The sequence below is a fragment of the Alosa pseudoharengus genome, unplaced genomic scaffold (genome assembly GCF_046254945.1).
Source record: "Alosa pseudoharengus isolate Yale_2024_CS ecotype anadromous, Long Island Sound unplaced genomic scaffold, YU_APseudo_1.1 YU_APseudo_1.1_scf_14, whole genome shotgun sequence".
NCBI classification, from domain to species: Eukaryota; Metazoa; Chordata; class Actinopteri; order Clupeiformes; family Clupeidae; genus Alosa; species Alosa pseudoharengus.
The window spans coordinates 6214744-6241237 of record NW_027468609.1 but is presented as its reverse complement, the minus strand read 5'-3'; the positions used below and the strand labels follow the sequence as shown (position 1 = coordinate 6241237).

The following is a 26494-nucleotide window of genomic DNA, read 5'->3' as shown; positions in this document are numbered from 1 at the left end:
ACTACATTCATTAAGGATGTATAGATTTTCTCTTTTAAGCTCTATATCTTATCAGAATGCATTATCTCTTTAAGCTGTGAAAGCAATGGTTTAGTGCATTACTCTTATTGCTGACTTGCAAGTATACATGCTTCTATAGATCATTTTGACATATTTGGTAACCCTTAAGGCAGGGGTGGGCAACTAATTTCCCCAAGGGGCCACATGACAAACTGGGACTGTTGAGGAGGGCCGGTGTCACAGCTTTGCCAGGTTCTTCAGCAGCACCTCACTCTGCACCAGCCACTTCCCCAGCCACGCCCACTCATCAGACTCACACTCCTGTTACTCATTCTCTCTCCCCTACCTACTGAAGCCTTACACCTGCAGCTGATCAATTAGCTGATCAGCTGCACTATATCAGGCCTCCCTCCACACACACACTTTGTCTGGCCTCGTCAATGCTGCACGAAAGACCCAGCCAAAGACTTGCTCCCTCGCCTGCTCTTCTGTATTCGTTGGATTCAGTTAAGTGTTGGACTTTGCCCTCTCTCTTTAGTTGCCTTAATCTGATCTCCTGTGTGTTTGCTTTGCTTTGTATTCTGGACCTACAAGTACTTTTCTGTTGACCATTCAATGAATCTCCATCACCGTGTTCACTTCTCCTAGTCCTCCTTCTGTGTACCGTGACAGAAGGCCAGACCAGGCAATGCAGCCTCAAAATGCAGACCCCTTCCGGGAGCTCGTGAATGAGTTTCGCCAGGCCCTCACAGCTGCAGAATCCCGTGCTCCTCCACCAGCAGTCCCCTCCAGCCCAGTAGTCAACCCCACGCCCTATTCTGGTGCACCCGAGGGATGTAAGGGCTTCCTCCTGCAATGCTCCCTGGCCCTGGAGATGCAAGCACACCGGTTTCCAACAGAGCGATGTCGAATTGCCTACATCATCTCTTTGCTCTCTGGGCGTGCCTTGCAATGGGCAGAAAGTGTATGGAGCCTCGATGGCCCTGCGACGACATCCGTGGACGACTTTGTGGAGCATTTCGCGGAAGTGTTTGGGCTCCCAGAGGGTGATTCATCGGCCCAGGCCCAGTTGCATGCTTTGAGACAAGGAAAACGACCAGTCACCGAATACTCCCTCCAATTCCGCAGCCTCGCTGCAGCCAGTGGATGGAATGAGGCCGCACTCATCTCAGCTTTCCGACAAGGACTAGAGCCCAACCTGTGTCTCCAACTCTCTACCTACGATGATGCCATGGGACTGGAACGGTTCATCCAGCTAGCAGTCCGAGTTGCTCACCGGAGGGACAGTTGCCTACAAGAACTCCGCTCAGCCCCACCACCAGTACAAGCACCACCCAGGTGGGAAGCAAGTTCCACAAGATCTTTTGAGCCCATGCAGGTGGACACTGTGCGGCTTACACCAACTGAACGCCACCGCCGTCTCACTCAGGGCTTATGCCTCTACTGTGGAGCCTCAGACCACATCATTGCTCAATGCTCTACAAGACCACCCTGACCGGTGGTGAGTACTGTATGTAACCCTAATGTTCATCTGAAACTTCCTCTCATGCCTGTAATTCTAATGGATTCTGTGTCCTCCCATACGGCCTCCGCTCTGATCGATTCCGGTTCAGCTGGGAACTTCATCTCCGGCTCCCTCTGCCAGCGCCTCCAGCTCCCGAAGACCCGTTGTGCGACCCCCTTCAACATCCACTCCATAGTAGGTAGGCCTCTAGCCCGCAAGCGGGTTCAATACCAAACACCTGTTCTTGAAATGCAAGTTGGGAGACTCCATGCTGAGGCTATCTCGTTTTTTGTACTTGATGAGTCTACTACTGATTTGATCTTGGGGCGTCCATGGTTAGTGCAACACTCACCTACAATCTGTTGGTCTAATAGTGAAGTTCTTAGTTGGGGTGATCAATGTCAGGTCACTTGCTTCCCTGAACTCCCACTTCTACGCAACCCCCAACTGGTTGTTCCCCTTAATGCTACATCGATAGAAAGCCCCAAGTTTAATCAACCCGTTACTGTTCCACCCGAATATGCTACCTACCGTGATGTTTTTTGCCCAAAACGTGCAGCCCAGTTACCTCCTCATAGACCATGGAACTGTGCGATTGATCTAGTGCCAGATCAGCCATTACCCCATGGAAGGGTCTACCCACTCTCTCTCCCTGAGCAAGAGGCTATGAAAGGATATATTACGGAAGCCCTAGAGCTGGGATATATACGTCCCTCAAAATCCCCAGCTGCCTCTTCCTTCTTTTTCGTGGCCAAAAAAGATGGGGGTCTTAGGCCCTGCATTGATTACCGTGCCCTCAACAAAATCACAGTGAAGTTCCGCTACCCATTGCCACTTGTCCCTGCTGCATTAGAACAACTACGAGGTACATCTGTGTTTTCCAAGCTTGACCTACGGAGTGCCTATAACCTTGTGCGCATTCGTCCAGGGGATGAGTGGAAGACCGCCTTTATCACACCTACAGGCCACTATGAATACCTTGTGATGCCCTATGGATTATCCAATGCTCCCTCCGTTTTCCAGGGGTTCATGAATGAGGTTTTCAGAGATTACATCAACCAATTTGTCATAGTCTTTATTGATGATATCCTCATTTACTCCCCCGATCTCCAGACACACATCCAGCATGTACGCCTGGTCCTTGCTAGGCTGCGTGAGTTCCAACTCTTTTTGAAAGCCGAGAAGTGCACCTTTCACCAGACTTCCACCCAGTTTCTAGGCTACAACATCAGCGCCCAGGGGGTAAGCATGGATGAGGGAAAGGTGACAGCGGTTTTGTCTTGGCCCACTCCACAGTCCGTCAAGGACCTCCAGCGTTTCTTGGGCTTTGCCAACTTTTATCGAAGATTCATTTGCAACTTTAGTCAACTCGCTTCTCCATTAACCTCTTTGCTCCGCAAGAAACCTAAGGCCCTCTCCTGGCATGATGAAGCCTCCCAAGCTTTCCACCTGCTGAAGGAATCCTTCACCAAAGCGCCGGTCCTCTGTCATCCAGATCCAGACCGGGAGTTCATTGTGGAGGTTGATGCCTCCACCTCTGGAGTTGGAGCTATTCTTTCGCAACGCCATGGAGACCCTCCCCGCCTCCATCCCTGTGCTTACTTCTCCCGAAAGCTTAGTGCAGCGGAATGCAACTATGACATCGGCAACCGAGAATTGTTAGCCATTAAACTAGCCCTGGAGAAGTGGCGCCATTGGCTTGAAGGAGCTAAACATCCTTTCCTGGTTCTTACGGACCACAAAAACCTCCAGTACCTCAGGGAAGCCAGGCGCCTCAATCCCCGTTTGGCAAGATGGGCCTTGTTCTTCACCCGCTTCAACTTTTCTATTAGCTACCGCCCTGGATCTCACAATGGCAAAGCTGATGCACTCTCCCGTCTGCACCACCCGGAGGAAGGTGAGGAGCAGCCTGAAACCATACTCCCCGCTGATATGGTCGTGAGCCCCATCCAGTGGACCATAGATGAGCAGATCCATGAGGCCACTACTGACGATCCTGCACCAGCCAACACTCCTGCTAACTGCACTTATGTTCCGCTCAGTCTCCGAACTCAACTCCTAACCATGGCACACTCCTCCCCAGGCACAGGACACCCAGGGATCAATGCCACACTCTCTCTTCTGCAAGATCGTTACTGGTGGCCGGGTATGGCCAAGGATGTCCGAGGGTTCATAGCCGGGTGTGCAGACTGTGCCATGGCAAAGACCCCACGACACCTCCCAGCAGGGAAGCTAACCCCCTTGCCAGTTCCCAGAAGACCATGGTCACACCTGGGTGTGGACTACGTCACAGACCTTCCCCCTTCAGAGGGCCACACGTGCATCCTGGTGATTGTCGACCGCTTTTCCAAAGCATGCAAATTAATACCGTTGAAAGGCCTTCCAACAGCTGCAATCACCGCCGAAGCCCTGTTCACACATGTGTTCCGCAACTTTGGAATCCCAGAAGATGTGGCATCGGATAGGGGGCCACAGTTCATCTCTCGTTTCTGGAGAGCTTTCCTGCAGCTAATGGGAGTAACAGTGAGTCTAACTTCAGGATATCATCCTCAAACGAACGGGCAAACGGAACGAAAGATTCAGGAGATTGGCCGCTTCCTCCGCACCTACTGCCACCGCCACCAAAGCTCCTGGAGTCGCTTCCTACCCTGGGCCGAGTATGCACAAAACTCCCTACGGCATACTCGGTCACCAGCCTCCACTTTTCCCTTGGTCCGGAGACTCTTCCGAGGTCCCAGCCGTTGACTCCTGGTTCCGGGAGAGCGAGCAGGTCTGGAGTGAGGCCCATCACCACCTGCAGCGAGCCATCCGTCGGCAAAAGGAGCACGCAGACACTCGGAGGTCAGCCACACCACAGTATGAAGCAGGCCAAAGGGTCTGGCTCTCCACCCAGGATATCCGGATGCGACTTCCTTCCAGAAAGTTAAGTCCTAAATACATTGGCCCCTTCACCATAACACACCAGATTAATCCAGTCACTTACCGCCTCCAACTTCCAACCAGCTACCAGATCCACCCCACATTTCATGTGTCTCTCCTGAAACCCTACCACTCACCCCATTCTCCTTCCTCCACAGAACCTGGTGATGCTGCTGATCCCCCAGTACCGCTTCTGCTGGACGAGGGTTCGGTCTATGCCATCAACGAGATCCTCGACTCTCGGCATCGCAGGGGCCGCCTGGAATACCTAGTTGACTGGGAGGGTTACGGAGGGGAGGGTACTGTCACAGCTTTGCCAGGTTCTTCAGCAGCACCTCACTCTGCACCAGCCACTTCCCCAGCCACACCCACTCATCAGACTCACACTCCTGTTACTCATTCTCTCTCCCCTACCTACTGAAGCCTTACACCTGCAGCTGATCAATCAGCTGATCAGCTGCACTATATCAGGCCTCCCTCCACACACACACTTTGTCTGGCCTCGTCAATGCTGTACGAAAGACCCAGCCAAAGACTCGCTCCCTCGCCTGCGCTTCTGTATTCGTTGGATTCAGTTAAGTTTTGGACTTATGAACTTTGTTGGACTTTGCCCTCTCTCTTTAGTTGCCTTAGTCTGATCTCCTGTGTGTTTGCTTTGCTTTGTATTCTGGACCTACAAGTACTTTTGACCATTCAATGAATCTCCATCACTGTGTTCACTTCTCCTAGTCCTCCTTCTGTGTACCGTGACAGCCGGACCCAAAATACCGAACTCAAGTCTGAACTCAATTCTGTTCAATTCTATTCTGTTCTTGTATAACATTAAGTAAATCATATGGTTTTGTTTACTAGTTGTAAGAACAGATGAAAATGTGAGGGAGAAAAAGGAAAAACAGCAATATTTAATCTATGTCCAGTATTTAATCCTCATTCTCGAAAATGATTTTTTGACATTGACATTTTTTTTTCAGTTTACAAAGACTGATATAAAAAAGTACTACAATATCTATAATTAGGCTAGGTCATGGAAATGTGAAGGAGTCAGTACAACCGATAGGCCTGTGCCACCATTTCATCAACACTCAGCAATATTTCATCATTAAATCATTAAAGTAACTCTATGTAGAATTAGACTACGAAAATGTGGAGCAGACAACAGTAGGCTGTCATTAGTTAATCAACATGCACAAAGAAAACTATTTTAAAAATGTAGGCTATGTTTTTGCTTTAACTTTATGCACATAACTGTGATTGGTCAACTCGATCTGTGTGTTGAGCCGGCTGCTTCAAGCAACCTGTGGGTAGTAGCATCATACTAGTTCGCTTACATAAGCTTTGCAAATAAACTCAGACATATTTTGGTTACAATTACGGGGTTATCCGATTGTAAACTGTCTATCTGCCAGTAACGTTTTGAAATGAACACTTTGTATCGCCAACGAGCAGCAGTAGGAGTTCGTTCTAACAACCTTTGCGGTGGTGAGCGACGCAGACATAAGAGACACAAAACTTTGAAAGGTTTACGCCGACGTAAAGGCAACTGCATTGTGTCGACGCAGAAGCATAAATTCTATTCACCAGCACCAGTGAGGGTGTTTACGTCGTATGCATCCACGCACAAATGTATGGGCGTACAAATAGCAGTCGCTTTCAAAAAAAAAACAACGATATTGATTTGCGTGCATTATCTCTATGCTATGCTCTTGACAATTGTTCTTTCACGGACCTTACGCGGGCCGGTCAGGGAAAGCCCACGGGCCGGATGTGGCCCGCGGGCCGTATGCTGCCCATGTATGCCTTAAGGTTTCACTCAGACCACCGACGTGGTGTGTGCGTTGCATGTCTGTTTTGTTGCTGCTGCGTCATGACTTCAAGTTGCATTCATACCAGAAACGTCTCTGATGTGGCGCAAAACATCTCTTCACTTTCACTTTTGAATGGAAACGATTGACACGCTTGCGTCTCCTGTTAAAAGCGCGATTCGAGCCACGCCTGAGACGTGTCACGCAGGCAGAGCGCACGCTCTAACCTGTTAAAATGGGCGCCGAAATGAAAAAGCAGCTGCCATGACTGTGATCTGAATCTCTTACATTAAAGCATTGTTGTAGTCTAAAACATTAAAAGAATGGTCAGATTGGGAATAATATGGGGCTAATCACAGATGGCAAGAGGCTGGCGCACCACTGTCGGTCCATTGGGGGCATACTGTAGCTGACGGTCCGCTGGCATTTTGCTCATCGGTTCTCTGGCGGCCAATATTGTGCCACTATTGGTCTAAAATCTTTTTCATTTGTTTAGTTGTACTCCATATATCATTTTTATTAACTTTTCTTAATATTCATGACAAGTTAAATTTAAAGAGATGATGGTCCAACGGTGGACCACATGTGGCACGTCACCGGCGGCATACCACCAGCGGTCCGCTATCTGCCAATCTGATTTTGCTATCTAGGATATGATGTATGTCACTTCAGTGGTCACTGGATTGCACGTTCTTTGTAAGACTGCAGTACAAAGGGACTTGGAGGTAACTTTGTGGTTAACTATGGCGTATCTGCCTGTGGTTTCTGCATGATGTTTGAATATTTTTCTTTGTACCTTCCGATTAGCCTGCACTGTGCGACTGCAGTTCCTTTCGTTTTCATATTGTTCATTGTGTGTGATTAGCAAGCTACCACCAGAAACCAACAAGACCTGCAAGACCTGTGCGTGCTCTCTGCCCCGTGCGCATGAAAACTGCACGCATGTTGTAGATTTCTTTCAGTACTTTCTATCTGCTTTCCTTTTGCGATCTCGTTTTTGTTTGGGATATCTTGCGTGTAGCCTGCCGCTAGAATAATTGGTCAGTAGTTAGAACTGATTTATCTCTGTCGCTGGCATTTGTCCATCTTTTCGATGACAATGTTGGAGGATACAAACACCACCATTTTAAAAGCTGAGGGTGACACATCCCCCCTGTCCACCCTCTAATAACGCCCCTGCTGAGGTACGTGGTTGACCTTATCTTTCCTCCTACCACTGGTACCACTGGTAACTTCCTTGATTTCACTCATGTTAGAAATAAGGCACATTCTTCACCCCACTTTCACACAGCCTCTTCACACAATTACGCCATGGCTGGGTCTTGCACATACAAGCAGCATGCAACAGACTGCAGGTTTCAGCCTCAGACTCTGAGATCATTCAAACTCATGCTGCAGTTACCAACACCTTGACTAACGAATCAACAGTATTCACTCACTCTTGTTGCCTTTTGATTGAGTCACTCTCCACACATGCTCCTGGACCTACAACTATAAAGAAGATGACCTTCTTTGGTGACTTTGAACACAGCTTGGAACAAGTGGTCTCAGGTAGTTAACTTCATGGTGTAACCTATTTTGTGTTTTGACCACGCCATCCTGCCCAGACGCAAACCTGCTACAGCTGCTGGTGCGTGCACAGCTACTGTACCGGCCAGCTACCATCACTAATAGTTATCTTATCTCTAATCTATAAAGAGAGCTCAAGGCCTTGCAGGTCTTTTAAAGCAATATGACAAGTAAAACAGCATCTACACACTTCCTTTTACCCATAAGAAACAGTTAATGTGGTTTAGACAGATCACATTAAAATTATCTTTTTAATTAATGACCTTTATGAAGGTGTATCCAGCATGTAAAAGGTTGCAGGCCAGTTCATTCTGTTCATTTTGTTTGTTAGGAAGTGTCGGTCTCTTCACCTCTGCCATCTCTCTCACTCTCACATCAACATGGTGTTAAAAAAACATTTTCCATCAGTCTGACCCAATCACTGAGCTCTTGTCCTTTAATGGTAAAGTGAACCCCTCCTAACGGAAATCCGCATCAAAGACCCCTGCAGTAATCAACTCGCTCAGTTACAGAGATGGACGAGCTGGTTGTCAGTCTCATCCTGTTTTTGTGTGAGTACACATTTTTACCTCTGATCTTCCACTACAATTGTTCAACTTCTACATTTACATTGCTTTTATCCAAAGCGACTTACAGCAATAGAGTAACATAAGAATAACGTCTATGCTAATTACGCTAAACATTGTATACATTTAAAGGTGTGATATACCTGTGTGTGGAGAGCATCTCTGGAGCATCAGTCGTTCAACACGCAGTCCAACCAGGAGACAACATCACGCTGCACTGTGACTTTGAATCAGATGTGGTAAGAGTAGAATGGCATAGGGATCTTTCTCATGTGAATCAGCCAACACTCACCATGGTAGAGAGATTTACCCCACCTCGCTTCAGTGTTCAAAGTACCTCAACTAAATCCACTGATTTGAGCATTGAGAACATCACAGAGCACGACCTTGGACTTTACTACTGTACTGGAATAAAGAAAGAGGAGAAAACAGAAGTGACTGGTATGAAATTCCAGCTGTCTTTTCAAGGCAGGTAATGTAACTTTTATTTTATGTAGTAGTGTGTAATTGCTTGAGTTTCCAGGTGTAATACATTTTGTGTACATATGTATGTAAATATGTATGTATGTATGTATGTATGTATGTACAGTATGTATCCACATGTGTGTGTGTGTCTCTGTGTACATATCAATATCATGTCATCTACTGTATGTATATTGCATATATTTTAACATGTGTGTGTGTGTCTGTGTGTGTGTGTATGTGTGTGTGTACGGTGTGTTTGTGTGTCTCTGTGTGTGTGTGTGTGTGTGTTTGTGCTTGTGTTGTGTGTGTCTGTATGTGTGTGTGTGTGTGTGTGTGTGCGCACACACTTTCTCTAGACCCCCTCCCCAGCCCCCAGCCCACTGGTCCTCCTCCAGGTCATGATCAGTGCTGGATACTGCTGGTCAGTCTGTGTCCCGTTTGTGTTTTTCTCTGCACCATCTCCTCCACCTGTGTGTACTGCTTTACCCGTGACGAAAAAGGTGCGGTCTCTCTCGCTCACACATGTATCATGTATTCACCCCTACACTCTATTGAATTAAACCGCTAGCAGCTTCTTTTGCTTTGCACAGTTATGAATACTGTTTTTACTCCTATTCTATTCTATTCTATTTTTCTTATGAAAAGAATTAATTAATAAGAAGATCCATCTGACCACAATGGGCATAGAAGACACCACAACCACCGTAGTCATCTACAGGAATATGGAGTAACACAGTCCATTTGATCCAGTTGTAATCACTTCATGTTTTTGTATTTCAAGGTTGGAACCAATGTGTAACTTGTTTTCTGCAGTGAACTGTCGATTGAATATTGTAGTCTGCATAAGTTTATCTTCTTTAAAGATGGATTGCTATTCCCTTTTAGCTATTTATAGTTTCCCCATTTCAACATGTGCAGCATTCTCATATCTGACTTGCAAGACTGACCATTACTTAAACACTTCCTTGGCTTACTTGCTCACTTGTATAAAATGCATTTTATAGATGATTTGGTAACTGTGAGCAATAAATGACCAATCAGCCACTCCAGCCTTGTTTCTGTGTTATTTTCACTTCAACAGTCATTGGGTTGCTCACATGTTCTTGTTCAGGCTGTAGTGCACAGGCACTCAGGGCCCTATCTTACACCCAAGTCTCGCCGCTAGTCTGTAGCCAGCACTATTATATTTATTCTGCCAGACACGACTTGTGCTGTTGTGCTTGCTTTGGATTTTTATTCCGTCATTCGAATATGATTGGGGTAAGGGTTGCTTTTTTCAGGGTATATTTACGATTGTAGCTCCTTATCAGTCAGTAGTGAGAGTAAATAGTGGATCAGGGGCGTGAGGGCCGTTTCACACCGGGTGCGAGGCGTGAGCGTCTCAGCTGCGTGGCGTGTCCGATTTTATTTCGGCTCCCATGTTAACAGGTTACGCCCCTGATCCACTAGCACGCAATGCGAATTCCCCAAATCGCGACGCTACCCTCCATGAAGACGCTTTGATGGGCGTTCCATTTTGTAGATGTGTGGAAACGGCAGGGCAAGAGCAGGTAGCCTAGTAAACAACCAAACAAAATGTTTCCCTCCACTATTTTGAAATTACCGAGGGAAAGTCACATCTATAAATTAGTTTGCAAGTTGGGCGGTCATTTCAATCATGAAGTTGTCTCTGTAGGATTCTAGCCAAACATCATACAAACACGGAAATATAGACACTGCTATGATTATTTTTTCTCATCTGACATGTTTCTGTACGTTGGCGGTAACCACACTACCGGAAAATTAGGTTTTGTTTAGGCTATGTGATGATGGACCTCCCCTGCGTTTTGCTCTACTATTGGATAATCGCCTCGCGATGGACAGATTCATTTGCATAAAGTTGGGGATTGCTGAACTTTTTGACGCGCCGCAGCCACAGCACTCGTCGCACCGCATACCCAGAATCCTATGCGGGTGCGGAATTCGCTTCTCATAGAAATGAATAGGGATACTGCGTTGCGGTGTTCGCATCGCGTGCTAGTGGATCAGGGGCGTTCCTTGCACACCGCCTGCTTGACAGGCACGTCTCAGACACGGCTCGAGCCGCGCCGAAAACGCGTGCATGCCAGGAATAGGACTCACGCCTATTTTTCACTCCACGTTTCCATTCAAAACAGTAAAGAAAAAATGACGTGAGAATAAGTTTGAATTGGCAGAGAGGCCGCCGCAGCGCCGCATCAGATATGCTTCTGGTAAGCAAAGACATAGAAAACGCCATGCAGCTGCCACGCAACTGACACACATCAGACATGCGACGTTCCCGTTGTGAAGCGGGCCTATTTTACTGTCTATGAGTTAGCTGAAGATGGAGAGGAACAGTGAGGAGCTTGGAGGTGAAAAATTTGTGTTCATGATGTTAAAAGCACAGTTATCAGTGCTGCCGCTACCACCATATGCATCACTGTGCGTATAGGGCAACTTAGTTGCAAAAAGGACACAGACAACAAAACAAATGTATCAAATGTTGAAAATTAAAATTTTGACTATTTCATGGAAAATATATGTTAATTTTGAATTTGATACCAGCAACATGTTTCAAAAAAAGTTGGGACGGGGATAACAAAATGCTGGATAAGTTGTGTAATGATAAAGAAAACAAAAGGGTAACTGGCAACATGATTGGGTATGAAAAAGCATCCCAGAGAAGCAGGGTCTCTTAGAAGTAAGCATCCCAGAGAGGCAGGGTCTCTTAGAAGTAAAGATGTAGGGGTATTCATCACTTTGTATAAGTATCTATATTTTTTGATCCCGTGGGAAATTTGGTCTCTGCATTTATCCCAATCCGTGAATTAGTGAAACACACTCAGCAAACAGTGAGGTGAAGCACACACTAACCCCGGCGCAGTGAGCTGCCTGCAACAACAGCGGCGCTCAGGGAGCAGTGAGGGGTTAGATGCCTTGCTCAAGGGCACTTCAGCCGTGCCTACCGGCAACCCTCCGGTTACAAGTCCGAAGCGCTAACCAGTAGGCCACAGCTGCCCCTTTGTGTAAACCTGTGTGCACAAATGATGAAACAATGTAATTTCAATGCTTCTTAGGGTGAAATTGTGAAGTATTTGGGGGGTTTATCGTCTACAGGACATAATATTATAAAAAAGATTCAAAGAATCCAAACAAAAGAATCCAAACAAGAAAAAACTGCTGAAAAACACACTGAATTGTCGTTGTCTCTTGGACCTCAGATGACACTGCATCAACACCAGACATGTTTCCACACCTGTCATTGTATGGGCTCAGGACAACCTCGGGAACGTCAATTTTAGGTTGGGAACCAAAACCGGAAACGTTAAAATACTGTTTCTGTTCAGAACGAACCAATTGGCAAAAAATTCTGGTTTAAAGCCCTGATTATGCCCTTTAAGAAGCTTTGGTCTTTAGGGAGATATACTTTTTAATCGCGACTAATCTAAATAAATTAATTTCATAATATGAGATTAATTAGTTAATTTTTTTTGATCGTTTGACAGCCCTACTCTTTATTGTATCCGAGTTATGTTTACACTTTGTTGCAAAAGATGCATATTTAGTTAATTAATAGTTAATTTATTATTGCATATTAAGTTAAAGCAACACCAAAGAGTTTTTTGTACCTTAAAATAATGTTTCCAAAATCGTTTCAGTGGTTCATCAACTCGTAACAGGGTCAACGGCAATTCTGCATTTGCTTCGCGGCCCTCTATCGGCTATAACCGCACTATGTAAGTTTGCCAGATCGGGTAGCGGATCTGTAGTTCGATGGAATGAGACATAAGAAACTACAAATTTGACTTGCATCTGATGCCGTAATACATTGTACTTCTATAAGTCATGCAAAATATTCTACCTTGTCTGTGGTAGGGGTGTAACGGTTCATGTATTCGTATTGAACCGAAACGGTACGGGCGTCACGGTTCGGTGCATGAATTTACACAGAGAATACACGGTATAAAAATACATAAAACTCGTGTGCGGATTAATTAATGTCATGCGCAATTACTGTTAGCGAGAGTTACGGGAGTTCTTTAGCGACACCTAACGCTAATCTGTAGCCTCGCCTTAGCTCTGACGCTCTGATTGGCGCCTATGTTTTTTTTGTCAGGTCGTCGGTCGAGTCCGTCAGTCATTAGCAGCAGCTTCAGTTACAGTAACGTTAGTACAGGCGAAAGAGTGGTGGATAAGATGAAACTGTGTGTCGGCGTTGTTAAGCAGTTGTTGGGTATGTGAGTGGAAAAAATGCTACACATATTCGAAGCCATCACCCAGATGATGTAGGCTACCAATCACTGAAACGAGGGGAAAAAACTTCCCCTGCGCTTCAGCAGCGTTTGGATACACATACAAATAGGGCCAAAACCTATGGCTTAAATTAAATGATTTCGTAATGACAGAAAGCTATGTAAATCGCGTGGTAATTACCTTTATGTTGGGGTAACTTGTAACTTCTCACATGAGGTTCTGATAGTGTTAAGTGCATAGACAGTAAAATAAAGTGACAACGCTAACCAGGCTAATAAACAAACCATGCTACGGTGAGTTAACGTCAAAGGGCAAAGTCACGTGACTTCTAGTTGTAGTCTGTTTATGAAATGAAAGGAGCCAATTTCGTTTTTAAAAAAAAAGGCAAAATAGTGTGATATTTTCACAGTTAGTAGGCTAGATTATTACTTTACACACAATAAAAAAATATTGAGGCAAATTGTAGACCCTTCCATATACAACTAAACACAGATGTTGAAGGTCTTGCTTAAGTGGATTTTTAAAAATAATTTTCCTATGTAATTTGCACTTTCAGAAATAAGAGATGCTGTAGGCCTATTTTCAGTTTTATAGCTGATTGTCTTATTTTGTTTACAAGTTACAGATGGAGTCTGGGTACTGTTTGTACTGTTTAGCCTACATCTTACACACTTCAGGCTGTTGCAGATAGCTCAGGGAAGAGACTGTATGACACTAGGTGGTACAGCCTGAGACATGTAAAAAAAAAAAAATGCTTTCTGCATTTTTGTTTTGCTTTTTCCTCCATTGTACCGAACTCGTACCGAACCGTGATGTCCGAACCGAGGTATGAACCGAACCGTGACTTCTGTGTACCGTTACACCCCTAGTCTGTGGACATCGTTATTTGCAAAGCCGGTGCTGGATAAACAAATAGTGTGTGTGCGACAGAGGGAAAGTTCTTTGGTGTTGCTTTAAAGGTGCTATAAGCGATGCAGGGTAACGTCACTTCTGCTGACGTTCAAACAAAACAGAGAGCTAGCTCGCTACTCCCTCCCCCTCCCTCCTGTGCAATTGAAACTCTCCCAAACGTGCATCTCGTTGGTAATTTGCTGGAATGTTTTTATGGGCTAGGTTTGCTCAAGTTGTTTTATGGCCATTTTTGGAGCCTAGGCTGTCAACAGAGACCGTGTTTTTTTTACAGTGTATTCGGTGCACAGGCAGGTAGCGGATGGTGAGGTGATGTTAGCTGTATGTGACAAAAAAAATTTCTACACAGTCATGGTTTCTGCTGTCTCTCTGAACATCAGAAACACCACAGATCTATAAATAAGCATAGTCATAAACTATTGTACAACACCAATCATATAATTTGGTGTGTTCTACTTAAGGTTAAGTAGGCCACTTAATCTCAATAACATCTCTGTCTGCAGGGTGCATATGGCAAACCATTTCCTGGACACTTCCTGTTTGGCCTACCCATCACTGAATTTCTCAAACTATAGCTATTATTATATAAAAAAAACATATACATCATAACATAATTTCACCATGGGGTACAGTGTATGTGACAGTGTATGTAATTATCACATTTGCATACATTAGGGATGCTACAGGGGGCCTATCCTAGGGGGAGCTACAGCAGACCGAAGCCCCTCCATGGTGTGGCCCAAGCTCTTTAGAGTCTCTCAGGTTGGGTTCTACAACTTCACTCAGAAGGTTAGATAGCAAGAAATAAAATGTGTTTCATTAAACTTCTTTGCTGACCAAGTGCACCAGCATTGAACACAGCATTTTTGGCAGTGTTTTATATGATGTGGGTTTGTTGAAAACATGATGATTCTTACCCATAAGGAAAAGTTCATGGCTTTCATATGGTATACACTGGCCATGGTCTATGATGAACCAAATTTGGAAAAAAAAAAACTCTGTTTCATTTAAGACAGTAGTGAAGATATCCATAACATGAAAGGTTAAAGGCCATTTCATCTTCATTTAGTTTGACAAGTGTCAGTCTCTTTACCTCAACTCTCTCACTATCGCATCATTATGGTGTTAAAAAAAAGATGAACATTTTCCATCAGTCTGACCCAATCACTGAGCACTTGTCCTTTAATGGTAGTAAACCCCTTCTACCGGAAATCCGCATCAAAGGCCCCTGCAGTAATCAACTCGCTCAGTCACAGAGATGGACAAGCTGGGTGTCACAGTCCTCAAGGTTTTGTGTGAGTAGTAAACATTTTTACCACTGATCTTACTTACAGTTGTTCATGTTTTATTGATGCTGACACTTTACTTGTTTTTTTTTAGTTATGATATTCTATGGTGTGGAGAGAATCTTTGGAGAAGTGGTTGAGCAAAGAGTCCAGCCAGGAGAAAACATCACCTTGCAGTGTAACTCAGAAACAAAGATGGTAGTTATAGAGTGGAACAGAAAGTGCACCCATGTGAATCAGCCAGTACTCTCCATAGCAGGCAGATGGACAATACCTCGCTACAGTATTACAACCTCAACTAATTCCAGTGTTCTGAGGATTGAGAACATCACTGAGGGTGATCTTGGACTTTACTACTGCACCGGTGCAAAGGCTGACTTACAGAAAAGAGAACCAATTGGTACAACTTTCAAAGTGATTTTTGAAGGTAAATTCATTTCTCAATACTGTTATTGTTTTGCATGTGAGATATAATTTATGTGTGTATATTTATACATATGAATGTGTGTGTTGGTGTGTTGTTCTATAGAAACCCCTCTTCCCAGTGCTAAGTCTCCCAAATGTCCTCCTCCTGAATGTGGGCACTGCTGGATTCTGCTGGTCAGTTTGTGTCCCACATGTATACTACTCACCGCGTTCATCTCCTCTACTTGCGTGTACTGTCTACTCCGTACAAAAGGTACTTCACTCTCTTCACTCCACCCACGGCTCTCCACTCAGGACAGATATCTGTTGTAGAAACCAAAATGTGGGTTTTTGTCTGAGAGATTTTGGCAACTATAAAGTTTTTGTTTTCTATCACTATTTTATTTTTTTGTCAAAAGATTCAAAGGAGAAAGAGCTTCATCAGGGATCTACAATCAGCAAGTCAAGCAGGAAACAGGTATTTGTATGCACATTGTTGCATTCTAGCATACCAAAGATCGTAAGATTTTAATCAATATTTTCTATTTTGTGTATTGTTTATATCTAAACATGATCTATATTTTAACAAATGTTTAAGGATGAAGACCTGTGCTATGCCTCCCTGGACATACCCATCAGTCGACAAAAGCCGAATCCCAAGAGAAAGAGACAACAGAATACGGACTTCAGTACCTACTCAGAGGTCAGAACTGGTACAAACTAGAAGTATTACCTGCTGTGCTGAGACTTCAGCCTTCTCTCCTGCCATGATTCCACAATTATCTGGTATTTACGGATTTACTTTCCGATATATTTTACCATTGAAACCAGCTAAATTTAAGAATGTGTGTGTGATAATAGGCCTAACCATGTACTACAATGCATACTTAAGTTAACACATAATTACTTACTTACTGTTATTTTACAATAAGCGGTTTATGTAGTGTTGTTGAATATGTAATGCGTCATGCTTCCAATGTGTCATTCTGATGTTTAAGCGATGTTACACGGTTTCTTAGTTGAAGAATGTTTTGTCACATACAGCAACCATCTCCTCATGATACGCTAGCTGCCTGTCCCCTGAATACACTGTACAGTGCAGGCTCCAAAAACATCAACAAAACAGCCTGGTCCAGGCTGCACCAGACTGTTTTTGTTGCGTTCCAGGCTGTTTTTATGGATGTTGTTACATTATGGTTTGTTTTTGTCTCTTGTTAAGTCTAATTGCAATTTCTTTCTTTTTTCTTTTTTGCTTAGTAATGAAAATTATTTTTATTTGAAAACTGATATAGGAACGTCACCTATTACCAACTGTCCCTTATTTCCAACCTCTTACGTGTATGTGTCACTTAATATTCATTTCTATACAAACCAAGACGGCGGATTCCTAAAGGAACGCAAGCACCCACACCATAAGTGTATCTAAATTAGCTATGTACCAAAAATTACATTTTACCGTAACTCGAAGAGCTGTAAACAGTGTTATAAGGCTGCTTGTACAAATCCGCTTGGAGCTCCAGTGGAATTTTGATTTGCAACGAGAATTCTCAGTCTAACCATTGATGTGCCGTGAGAAAGGTTGGAAATAGGCACCCACCAGCCCAGCATTAAACTCTGAGCGTGGTAAACAAAATCGGATATTTCAGGGAGTAAAAGCCCCGGTAAGAACCAAACTAGATTTTTTTCTAATCTGCACACCTATGGCTACTGAAAAATGTAAGGTTAATTAATCATATGTTATTTTGAAGTATTAAAAAACATTGTTGTTTTAGAATTTTCAAACGAAAGGGTTGGTAATTGGTGGTTTTACGATAGTGCTTATAGAACATTTTGATACTGAGGAGCATAATAAAATGCTTCCATGACATTTTATTTTTTATATATACAAGTAGAAATGTATATTGTTGTCTGAATGGTGTAAACACCGTCTTCTGTATTGAAAAATTATAGATCACGGTCAGATTTCACAGAAACCAGAACATCATGAGTTTGATTCCCACTTGCTTAACTCTGAGTTGCCTCAGGGGACTATCCTTAAAGCTGATCTCTGTAAGTCACTTTGGATAATAATGTTGGCTAAATGCATAAATTAATAAAAATAGTAACTAATTAAATATGATTCCAACTGTATTATTATTTTCCTGTTTCTACATCTGTGTAATGGTAGCCAGCAGGTATGGAACTGCAATGAGTAAACAACCTGAAGGGAAACTCCCGACTAACAACAATCTAGGTTCTAGTTTTGGATGATAATGAGGGTACATTTCTGTTAAGGACCAAAATGATGTCAATCAGTGCAGTTTAGAATAACACCGGAGTATGCATTTACAACGGAATAGCCCAACCTATAGCCTTTGAAGACAACTTCACTACATCAAGGTAAATCACTCTTTTTAGCCATTAAAGATACACAAGATTTGACTTTAATACAACCTCGATGAAGCCAATTTGATGGTAAACATACTTGTAATAGGGGAATAGTTCACCTAGCACAGCCGTAATGCATAGCTGTAGCGGGCACTGCCGAGAAAACCAGCAATACAACTTTAAGAATTGCCGACCTGAAGACATCTTGCGAGAATCGTGGAACATTGCCTTGTCAGTAGATACAGCTCTTTGGAGATAGTTTTTGCCTGTTGTTAGTCCTTTGCCTCCACAACAAAAACATTTTCATTGTGTACAGGGCAGACAAGCCATGAGAAGTAGGCTATTTACAACAGCAAAGTGAAATATAGATATATCACAACTCCAGAGGGAGCTCTAGAGTCACCAAAAAATCCTGAAACTGCATAGTATACCTTTAACTAAGTTCAGAAAAAAACATTAAAGGAACCCTATGCAGTTTTGGCAATTTTTTCGTTGTTTTCTTGCTTTTCGCTCGCAGTTTTCTCTACAGAGCTCCCCCTACAGGTCCAGAGTATAATTCTATGACACTCCTCGCTTGGTCATTCTGCCGTTTCCTCTTTCCATGTTCCTCCAACAACGGTTTACTCTCTTTCTGCTTGTTTTCGCTGGCTCTGCCATGACGGATATCTGATAAACTCCATCGCTACCTTGTTCTAGTGGTGACTGGCGTGTGTGTGTGTAGTGCCATAAAGCAATTTGTTTCATTGCGAGACAGCAAGACTTTCTGACTGAGGTCGGCAGCTCGCCGAACCAAAGTTACAAGGCTGCTTTTTCCGCTCACAAATGCTAGGGGGAAGCGAAACAGCCAGCATTAAACCCGGAAAAAGTCATATAACCATTCCAATGACTTCGACGCTGTTAAATTAAGGTAAATTAAGCTAAAAAAAATCCCTGCATAGTCCCCCTTTAAACATAAACGGAGAAGGTATCTGCAGACACACTGAAGTACTTTTTTTACCTTTGTAAAGTGAAGAAGAAGAAAGTAAATGTAAAGTATCCTTCCGGTTTCTGCCATCATATGAGAAGAAAGTCTGTATAAGTCGATGCTTTTGTGAATGTAATGGTTTATACTTCTGTATCTTTCTTTAAAATCATGCCCCCACAGTGTAGCACTGTAGCTGCCTGTCTGCTCTAGCTGTTGGCTGCAGCAACTCGAGCAATCACAGTTTTCCCGACCAGATCATGCATTTTAGATAGTCAAAATAAGGCCCTCGGAGTAACCACCTACTGTATGGCATTTCTGTCTGTGGTGTCTGCACTCTACTGTGCAGATTGTCACCTGTACGCTAAGTGCTCTGTTAGGGTCCTATGCAGCTGCAACCACCACATGGTTTATGGTTCATGTATAGGAAGACAGTGTTATGTTTACAGCATTTTGTACAGTATATGCTACTCACAGCTGTCTTATATGTGCAGTGAATTACCCTGAACATGAGAGTGCTTTTCTGCTTAATTCTACACTGTCATGGTATGTGCTGTCTCTCTGAATCTCAGAAACACCACAGATCTCTAAATAAGCACAGTCATAAACCAGTGTACAACACCAATCATACATTTTGGTGTTCCACTTCTGGTTAAGTAGGCCACTTAATCTCAGTAGCATCTCTGTCTGTGCTGGGTGCATATGGCAAACCATTTCCTGGACACTTCCTGTTTGGCCTCCTCATCACTGAATTTCTCAAACTACTGTATATCAATCATTTTTATAAAAAATACATTCACATCATAGCATAATTTCACCATGGGGTACAATGTATATGATTATCACATTTGTATCCATTAGTGATGCTAGAGGGGACCTTTCCTAGGGGGAGCTACAGCAGACCAAAGCCCCTCCCAGGTGTGGCCCAAGCTATAGTCTCTCAGGTTGGGTTCTACAACGTCACTTAAAAGGTCAGATGGCAAGAAATAAAGTGTGTTTAATTAAACTTCTTTGCTTAACAAGTGCACCAATTCTGAACACAGCTAGGGATGAGTGGTCTTGAGACGAAGCATAATCAGCAGTTACTAATGCCAGTGTTTTAGGTATATATGTGATGAGGGTTTATCGAAAACATGGACAGTTTATGGTTTTGATATGGTTTAGATTGACCATGGTCTGTGATAAACTAAATTTGAAAACACTCACTGTTTCATTTAAGGTGAAGATATCCAAAACATGAAAGGTTATTTCATCTTGTTCATTTAGTTTAACAAGTGTCAGCCTCTCTTTACCTCAACCCTCTCACTCTGACATCATCATGGTGTTTAAAAAAAAAAAAAGATGACAATTTTCCATCAGTCTGACCCAATCACTGAGCACTTGTCTTTAATGGTAAAGTGAACCCCTTCTAACAGAAATCCGCATCAAAGGCCCCTGCAGTAAAAACCTGCTCAGTCACAGAGATGGACGAGCTGGGTGTCACCGTCCTCATGGTTTTGTGTGAGTAGTAGCTTAAACATTTTTACCACTGATCTTACAGTTGTTCATGTTTTATAGATGCTGACACCTTACTTGTTATTTTTATTTAGTTATGATATTCTGTGGTGCGGAGAGAATCGCTGGAGAAGTTGTTGAGCAAAGAGTCCAGCCAGGAGGAAACATCACCCTGCAGTGTAACTCAGAAACAGAGGTGGTAGTTATAGAGTGGCATAGGAACTGCACGCATGTGAATCAGCCACCACTCTCCATAGCAGGCATATGGGCTCCACCTCGCTTCAGTGTTACAACCTCAACTAATTCCAGTGTTTTGAGGATTGAGAACATCACTGAGGGTGATCTTGGTCTTTACTACTGCACCGGCTCAAAGACTGATGTGCTACAGAAAAGGGAACCATTTGGTGAAACTTTCAAATACTGCTATTGTTTTGCCTGTGAGATATCATCTATGTGTGTATATTTCTATACATATACATGTGTGTTTGTGTGTTGTTCTATAGAAACCCCCCTGCCCAGTGCTAAGTCTCCCAAATGTCCTCCTCCTGAATGTGGGCACTGCTGGATTCTACTGGTCAGTTTGTGTCCCGCATGTATACTACTCACCGCGTTCATCTCCTCTACTTGCGTGTACTGTCTACGCCGTACAAAAGGTACTTCACTCTCCTCACTCCACCCATGGCTCTCCACTCAGGACAGATATCTGTTGTAGAAACCAAAATGTGGGTTTTTGTCTGAGAGATTTTGGGAGCCTATAATGCTTTTGTTTCCTATCACTATTTTTTTTTTTTGTCAAAAGGGTCAAAGGAGAAGGAGCTTCATCAGCGATCTACAATCAGAAAGAAAAGCAGGAAACAGGTACTCATATGCACATTGTTGGATTTTGGTAAACAAAAAAAATCTGAAGATTTAAATCTATATTTATTTGGAATATTTTGTATATTGTTTATCGAAACATGTTCTATATTTTTACAAATGTTTAAGGATGAAAACCTTTGCTATGCCTCCTTGGACATGCCTGCCAGTAGACTAAAGTCAAATCCCAAGAGAAAGAGTCAACAGAATACTGACTTTAGTACCTACTCTGAGGTCAGAACTGGTACAAAGTAGAACCTGACATCTGACATCAGTATTACCTGTTGTAGTCAGAACTGGTACAAAGTAGAACCTGACATCAGCATTACCTGTTGTGTTGAATTCTCTCTCTCTTTTATTTTTTAAATCATGGATTTGATTGCCAGTTGCCAGCATTGTACTTCTGAGCAAGGTACTTAACCCTGAGTTGCCCCAAGGGGACTGTCCTTGCAACTGGTCTCTGTAAGACACTTTGGATGAAACCATTGGCCAAATGCATACAGTTCTGCTCATAAGTTTACACACCCATGCTAAAGTTGACTAAAGAGGAATAAAAAAAATATCTTTCGGAAATTGATGTTAATGCCTTAGTTTAAAAAATGAATTTATAATGTATCGTAAATAAATAAATGTTCTTCCTTAAAATACATGGGGCATAGTATACACAAGTATAATTTTTTGTGATTTTAGGAAGTCAAGGCCCAGCAACATGCTTGCAACAAGTCTAGGGGTTGTATGTGTTGCCCAGATCAAAGTCCCTAACCTAGGTGTGTGCAAGATTGTGGAAGTCAGAGTGTACAAACTAATAGTGGATGCAATGCAAGAGGAATCCAGTTTACCTCCAAGTCATGGACCAGCCTGCACAATGTCTCCTCACAATGACCATCCCGCGCCTGACACTCTTATCTCCTAACTTCCACAATGTTCCCAGAAGGTGGGGAACCAACCCAACCAAGGAGCCCAGACCGTCCAGAGCTAAAACACAGAGGCACTTGTAGACCTTTGAGCATGCCAGTCTGACCATGCCAAACCAAATTCTCCGTTATAGCTACTTCATGGCTTTAAATAGCTAGTCATTAGCTACCAGGCCAAAGAAACACGCTGGTGTCCCCTTGTGTTTGAGGTGTGTTAGTGAAAGAGTACCGTCTAGTGCAACTACCAGGCACCACACCGTGCTGGAACGTCATCTGCAACAGGCCACAGCCTGACCCAGAAACACAACCACTGCACTGCACTCTGGGATGAGTTCAGCGCAGGACTGTATAGCATCACACAGCATATCTCTTTAAGCTGTGAAAGCAATGATTTAGTGCATTACTCTTATTGCTGACTTGCAAGTAATACATGCTTCTATAGATCATGTTGACATATTTGGTAACCCTTAACAATATATGATAAGTCAGCTATTCCAGCTTTGTGTTCTGATTTGTATAAGCCCTGAATCTATTAGATGAAAGCATTGCTCTCGTCTGGAACATGACAGAATGGTCAGTTTGGGCATAATAGGATTTATAAAATTGTCACTTTGTCAGTGACAAATTGACAGACTGCAGTGGAAAGGGACTTGGAGGTAACTCTGTGGCTAACTATGGCATTTCTGCCTGTGGTTTCTGCATTATATCATGCAGATTTAAACAAACATGCTCTGTTTTTCTTAACTGAAAGTCCTTGAAACGTTGCAACTGCAACCGTCATTTGGTGTGTGGTATGTACTAGAAGTCCGTGTCATGTCTACTTCTGGCCACACTTCAGTCAGTTCATTAGATGTCATGTGCTGTGGTTGCATCGTGCACGGTACTGGTGCAGTACACAGTGAATACAATTAGAGCATGACTGTGCGTGTCTGCTTCACTCTATAAAGTCATGATTTGGCGGTAGTTATAATAGGGGGGTGGTAGCGTAGTGTGAAGGACCTGGGCCATGCAGTAGCCTGAAAAGTTGAGGGTTCAATACCTGGCTTTCACCATTGTGCACTTAACCCCAAATTTCTGAGATACGTGGTTGACCTTATCCTTCCTCCTACCACTGGTAACTTCCTTGATTTCGCTCATGTTAAAAATAAGGCACATTCTTCACCCCACTTTCACAGCTTCTCCACCTCTAGAGTTCCATTGTCAACGATAACACCAAACAGAAAAACTAAAATTGCTGTCTGATGCTGCCTACCCATATATCAATTAAGACGTTGGAATATGTCATTTTTGGACAATTACGCCATGGCTGGGTCTTGCGCTTACAAACAGCATGACAACAAACTGTCAAACAAACAACAAACTGTCTATGAACAGCAGTTAACTTGGTGTAACCTGCTTTGTGTTTTGATCATGCCATCCTGACTAGGCTCAAACCTACAAACTTGCAACACCTCGGATTGGGAGGTGGGCGTAGGATAAAACCCAAGGGTGCTAGCATCTGTCACAAGCACATTTCAAGGTGTCAAGAAGAAGATTTACATTCTTACTGCACAGCTTCTGTACCCGCTGGCTACCATCACAATAAGTATCTGTAATATATGAAGAGAGCTCAAGGCCTTGCAGGTCTTTTAAAGCAAAACAGCATATACACACTTCCTTTTACCCATAAGGAACAGGGTTGGCTTTAATGGGGTTTAGACTGATCATGATCTGTAGCAAACCATTGTTACAAATATAATTTATTTAATTTGCGACAGTCATGAAGTTGTGTCCAGCATGTAAAAGGTTGCAGGGCAGGCCATTCTGTTCATTTAGTTTGTCGTGAGGTCTCTGTACCTCTTTGCCTCTGCCGTCTCACTCTCACATCATTGTGGTGTTAAAAAAAGAAAATTTTCCATCAGTATGACCCAATCACTGAGCACTTGTCCTATGGTGAAGTTAACCCCTCCCAACGGAAATCCGCATCAAAGACCCCTGCAGTAATCAGCCTGCTCAGTGACAGAGATGGACAGGTTGAGCGTCAGTCTCATCGTGTTTTTGTGTGAGTACACATTTGTACCTCTGATCTTCCTCTACAACTGTCAAACATGTTGTTCATGTTCTATTACTACACTTTCAGGTGTGATATTCTACTGCGTGGAGAGAGTCTCTGGAGAAGAGGTTGAGATGAGCGTTCAACCAGGAGACAACGTCACCTTGCAGTGTAACTCGGACACAGATGTGTCGCTTATAGAGTGGCATAGGAACTGCACCCACTTGAATCAGCCAACACTCTCCATAGCAAGCATATGGGCTCCACCTCGCTTCAGTGTTACAACAAACGACTCTAAGTCCAGTGTTCTGAGGATTGAGAACATCACTGAGGGGGACCTTGGACTCTACTATTGTTCTAATGCAGCAAAGAAAACAGAGGCAATTGGCAATGCTTTCAAAGTGGTATTTGGAGGTAATCCCTAGAACACAGTTTTTCAATACTGTTATTGTTTTTTCTGTTTGATATCATCTGTAGTATGTCTATACATGACTATATATGTGTGTGTGTGTGTGTGTGTGTGTTTTCCCATAGACACAAGTCCCAGCCCTAAGCCTCCTAGTTGCCCTGCTGAATGTGAGCGCTGCTGGATTCTGCTGGTTAGCATGTGTCTCGTATGCTCTCTTGTCACCGCCTTCCTCTCCTCTACTTGTGTGTACTGTCTCCTCTCCAAAAAAGGTACTTTGCTCTCGCTCTTCATTCCTGATCTGTGGCTCTCCACTTTGGACAGATATAGATAGATAGATACTTTATTGATCCCCAGGGGAAATTCAATTCAATTCAATATCATGTTAAAATACAAAATGTGGGTTCATGTATTTTATCTTTCGACTGTTTTTGTCAATAGGGTCAAAGAAGAAGGACCTGTATCAGGGATCTACAAACAGAGAGCAAAGCAGAAAAACGGTATATGTACAGACACTGACTTACACTGACACACTTACATAGGTACAGTAAATGTATGTAGTTTCCCAGAGGGAGTATAATTACACACAATAAGATCTATGGTCTATATTTTTGTGTATTCTGATACATAAAACATAATACAATCTGATATTAAAATGATCTGTATTTTGACTCTTGTTTAAGGATGAAGACCTTTGTTATGCCTCCCTGGATATACCTACCAATCGACAGAAACCAAGACCCAAGAAAAAGAGGCAACAGAATACTGACTTCAGTACCTACTCCGAGGTCAGGACTGGTACAAAGTAGAATCATCACCTAGAAAACAAATGTACCTCCGCGCTACTGCAGGTCACATCTAGCGCATCGACGGGAGAGGACCGAATCCAGTAAGAGAGAGAGAGTTCACCAGAGCGACAAAGATGTGGAATTTAAGTATTTTTTATTATTTAAGGTGTCAACATAAGGACTAACGTTTCGACGTGTGCCACGTCTTCATCAGAAGTCCGATAAATTTGTTTATTTTCCGTGTGTAGAAATATCAAAATAAAATGAGACACAGCAATATTCTAAGCAGATACATTCTCAAAATACATTCTCATGTCCGCCCAGGTAGCTGTGCTTATCTGCTTAGAAAATTGCTGTGTCTGGTTTTATATTATTATTTCTGCACATGGTAATACACAAGTCACAACATGTAAATAAGAACATTTGATCTGTGTGTATCCTCCTATATAACTCTGGGGTAGACAGCAAATGAGCTCATTTCCCAAAATGCTGCCATGTTCCGTTAAGGAGGCCTTGATTTTCTCATCTTTTTTGCTTTTTTCATCCATCATCTCTTTTGTAATTTCTTCAAGCAATGAAAGAGGCAATACATCTGAAATAAAAGGCTTCTATAACTAATCTAATAATCTAGACATATTTATCCATTGGCTCCTTTTAAGCAATAAAACATTGAAAAGAGACTACACTAGTTTTATTTTCTGGCTTGTATAAGCACTGCCTTTTATAGATTGGAGCTATTTTGATACAGATTGTGATGAGCTAAATAATAGGGCTTTCAGACTCTCGTATGCAAGGAGTTGTTCTGTTTTCTGAGAGAAACTTCAAAATCTACATCAATGAAACAGTGAGGGGGTGTGCACTTGAAGTCATTCCAGTGTTATAAACCTAATATGGGCTTTATACTACTATATCTATGAACTGCAACGTACTGTAGCAGATGCACACAGCTCTCTTGATGTCTATGCTGTGGCAATAGCCTGAGCATCTATACAGTTATA

The 26494-nt window shown here is 43.1% G+C and overlaps 3 long non-coding RNA genes across 3 annotated transcripts; all 3 read left to right on the top strand.

Annotated features, from left to right (window-relative positions):
• Window positions 1–8313: 8313 nt before the first annotated feature.
• LOC143122353 (uncharacterized) lies at window positions 8314–9823 on the top strand. The gene is made up of 4 exons (XR_012986650.1): window positions 8314–8345; window positions 8493–8832; window positions 9182–9325; window positions 9471–9823. It is a non-coding gene; the product is annotated as an uncharacterized LOC143122353 (long non-coding RNA).
• Window positions 9824–15281: 5458 nt separating this feature from the next.
• Window positions 15282–17730, top strand: LOC143122352 (uncharacterized). The gene is made up of 4 exons (XR_012986649.1): window positions 15282–15701; window positions 15804–15953; window positions 16099–16157; window positions 16278–17730. It is a non-coding gene; the product is annotated as an uncharacterized LOC143122352 (long non-coding RNA).
• A 6547-nt stretch (window positions 17731–24277) lies between these two features.
• Window positions 24278–26257, top strand: LOC143122351 (uncharacterized). Its single transcript, XR_012986648.1, has 5 exons — window positions 24278–24311; window positions 24390–24716; window positions 24837–24980; window positions 25150–25208; window positions 25392–26257. It is a non-coding gene; the product is annotated as an uncharacterized LOC143122351 (long non-coding RNA).
• The last annotated feature ends 237 nt before the right edge of the window (window positions 26258–26494 follow it).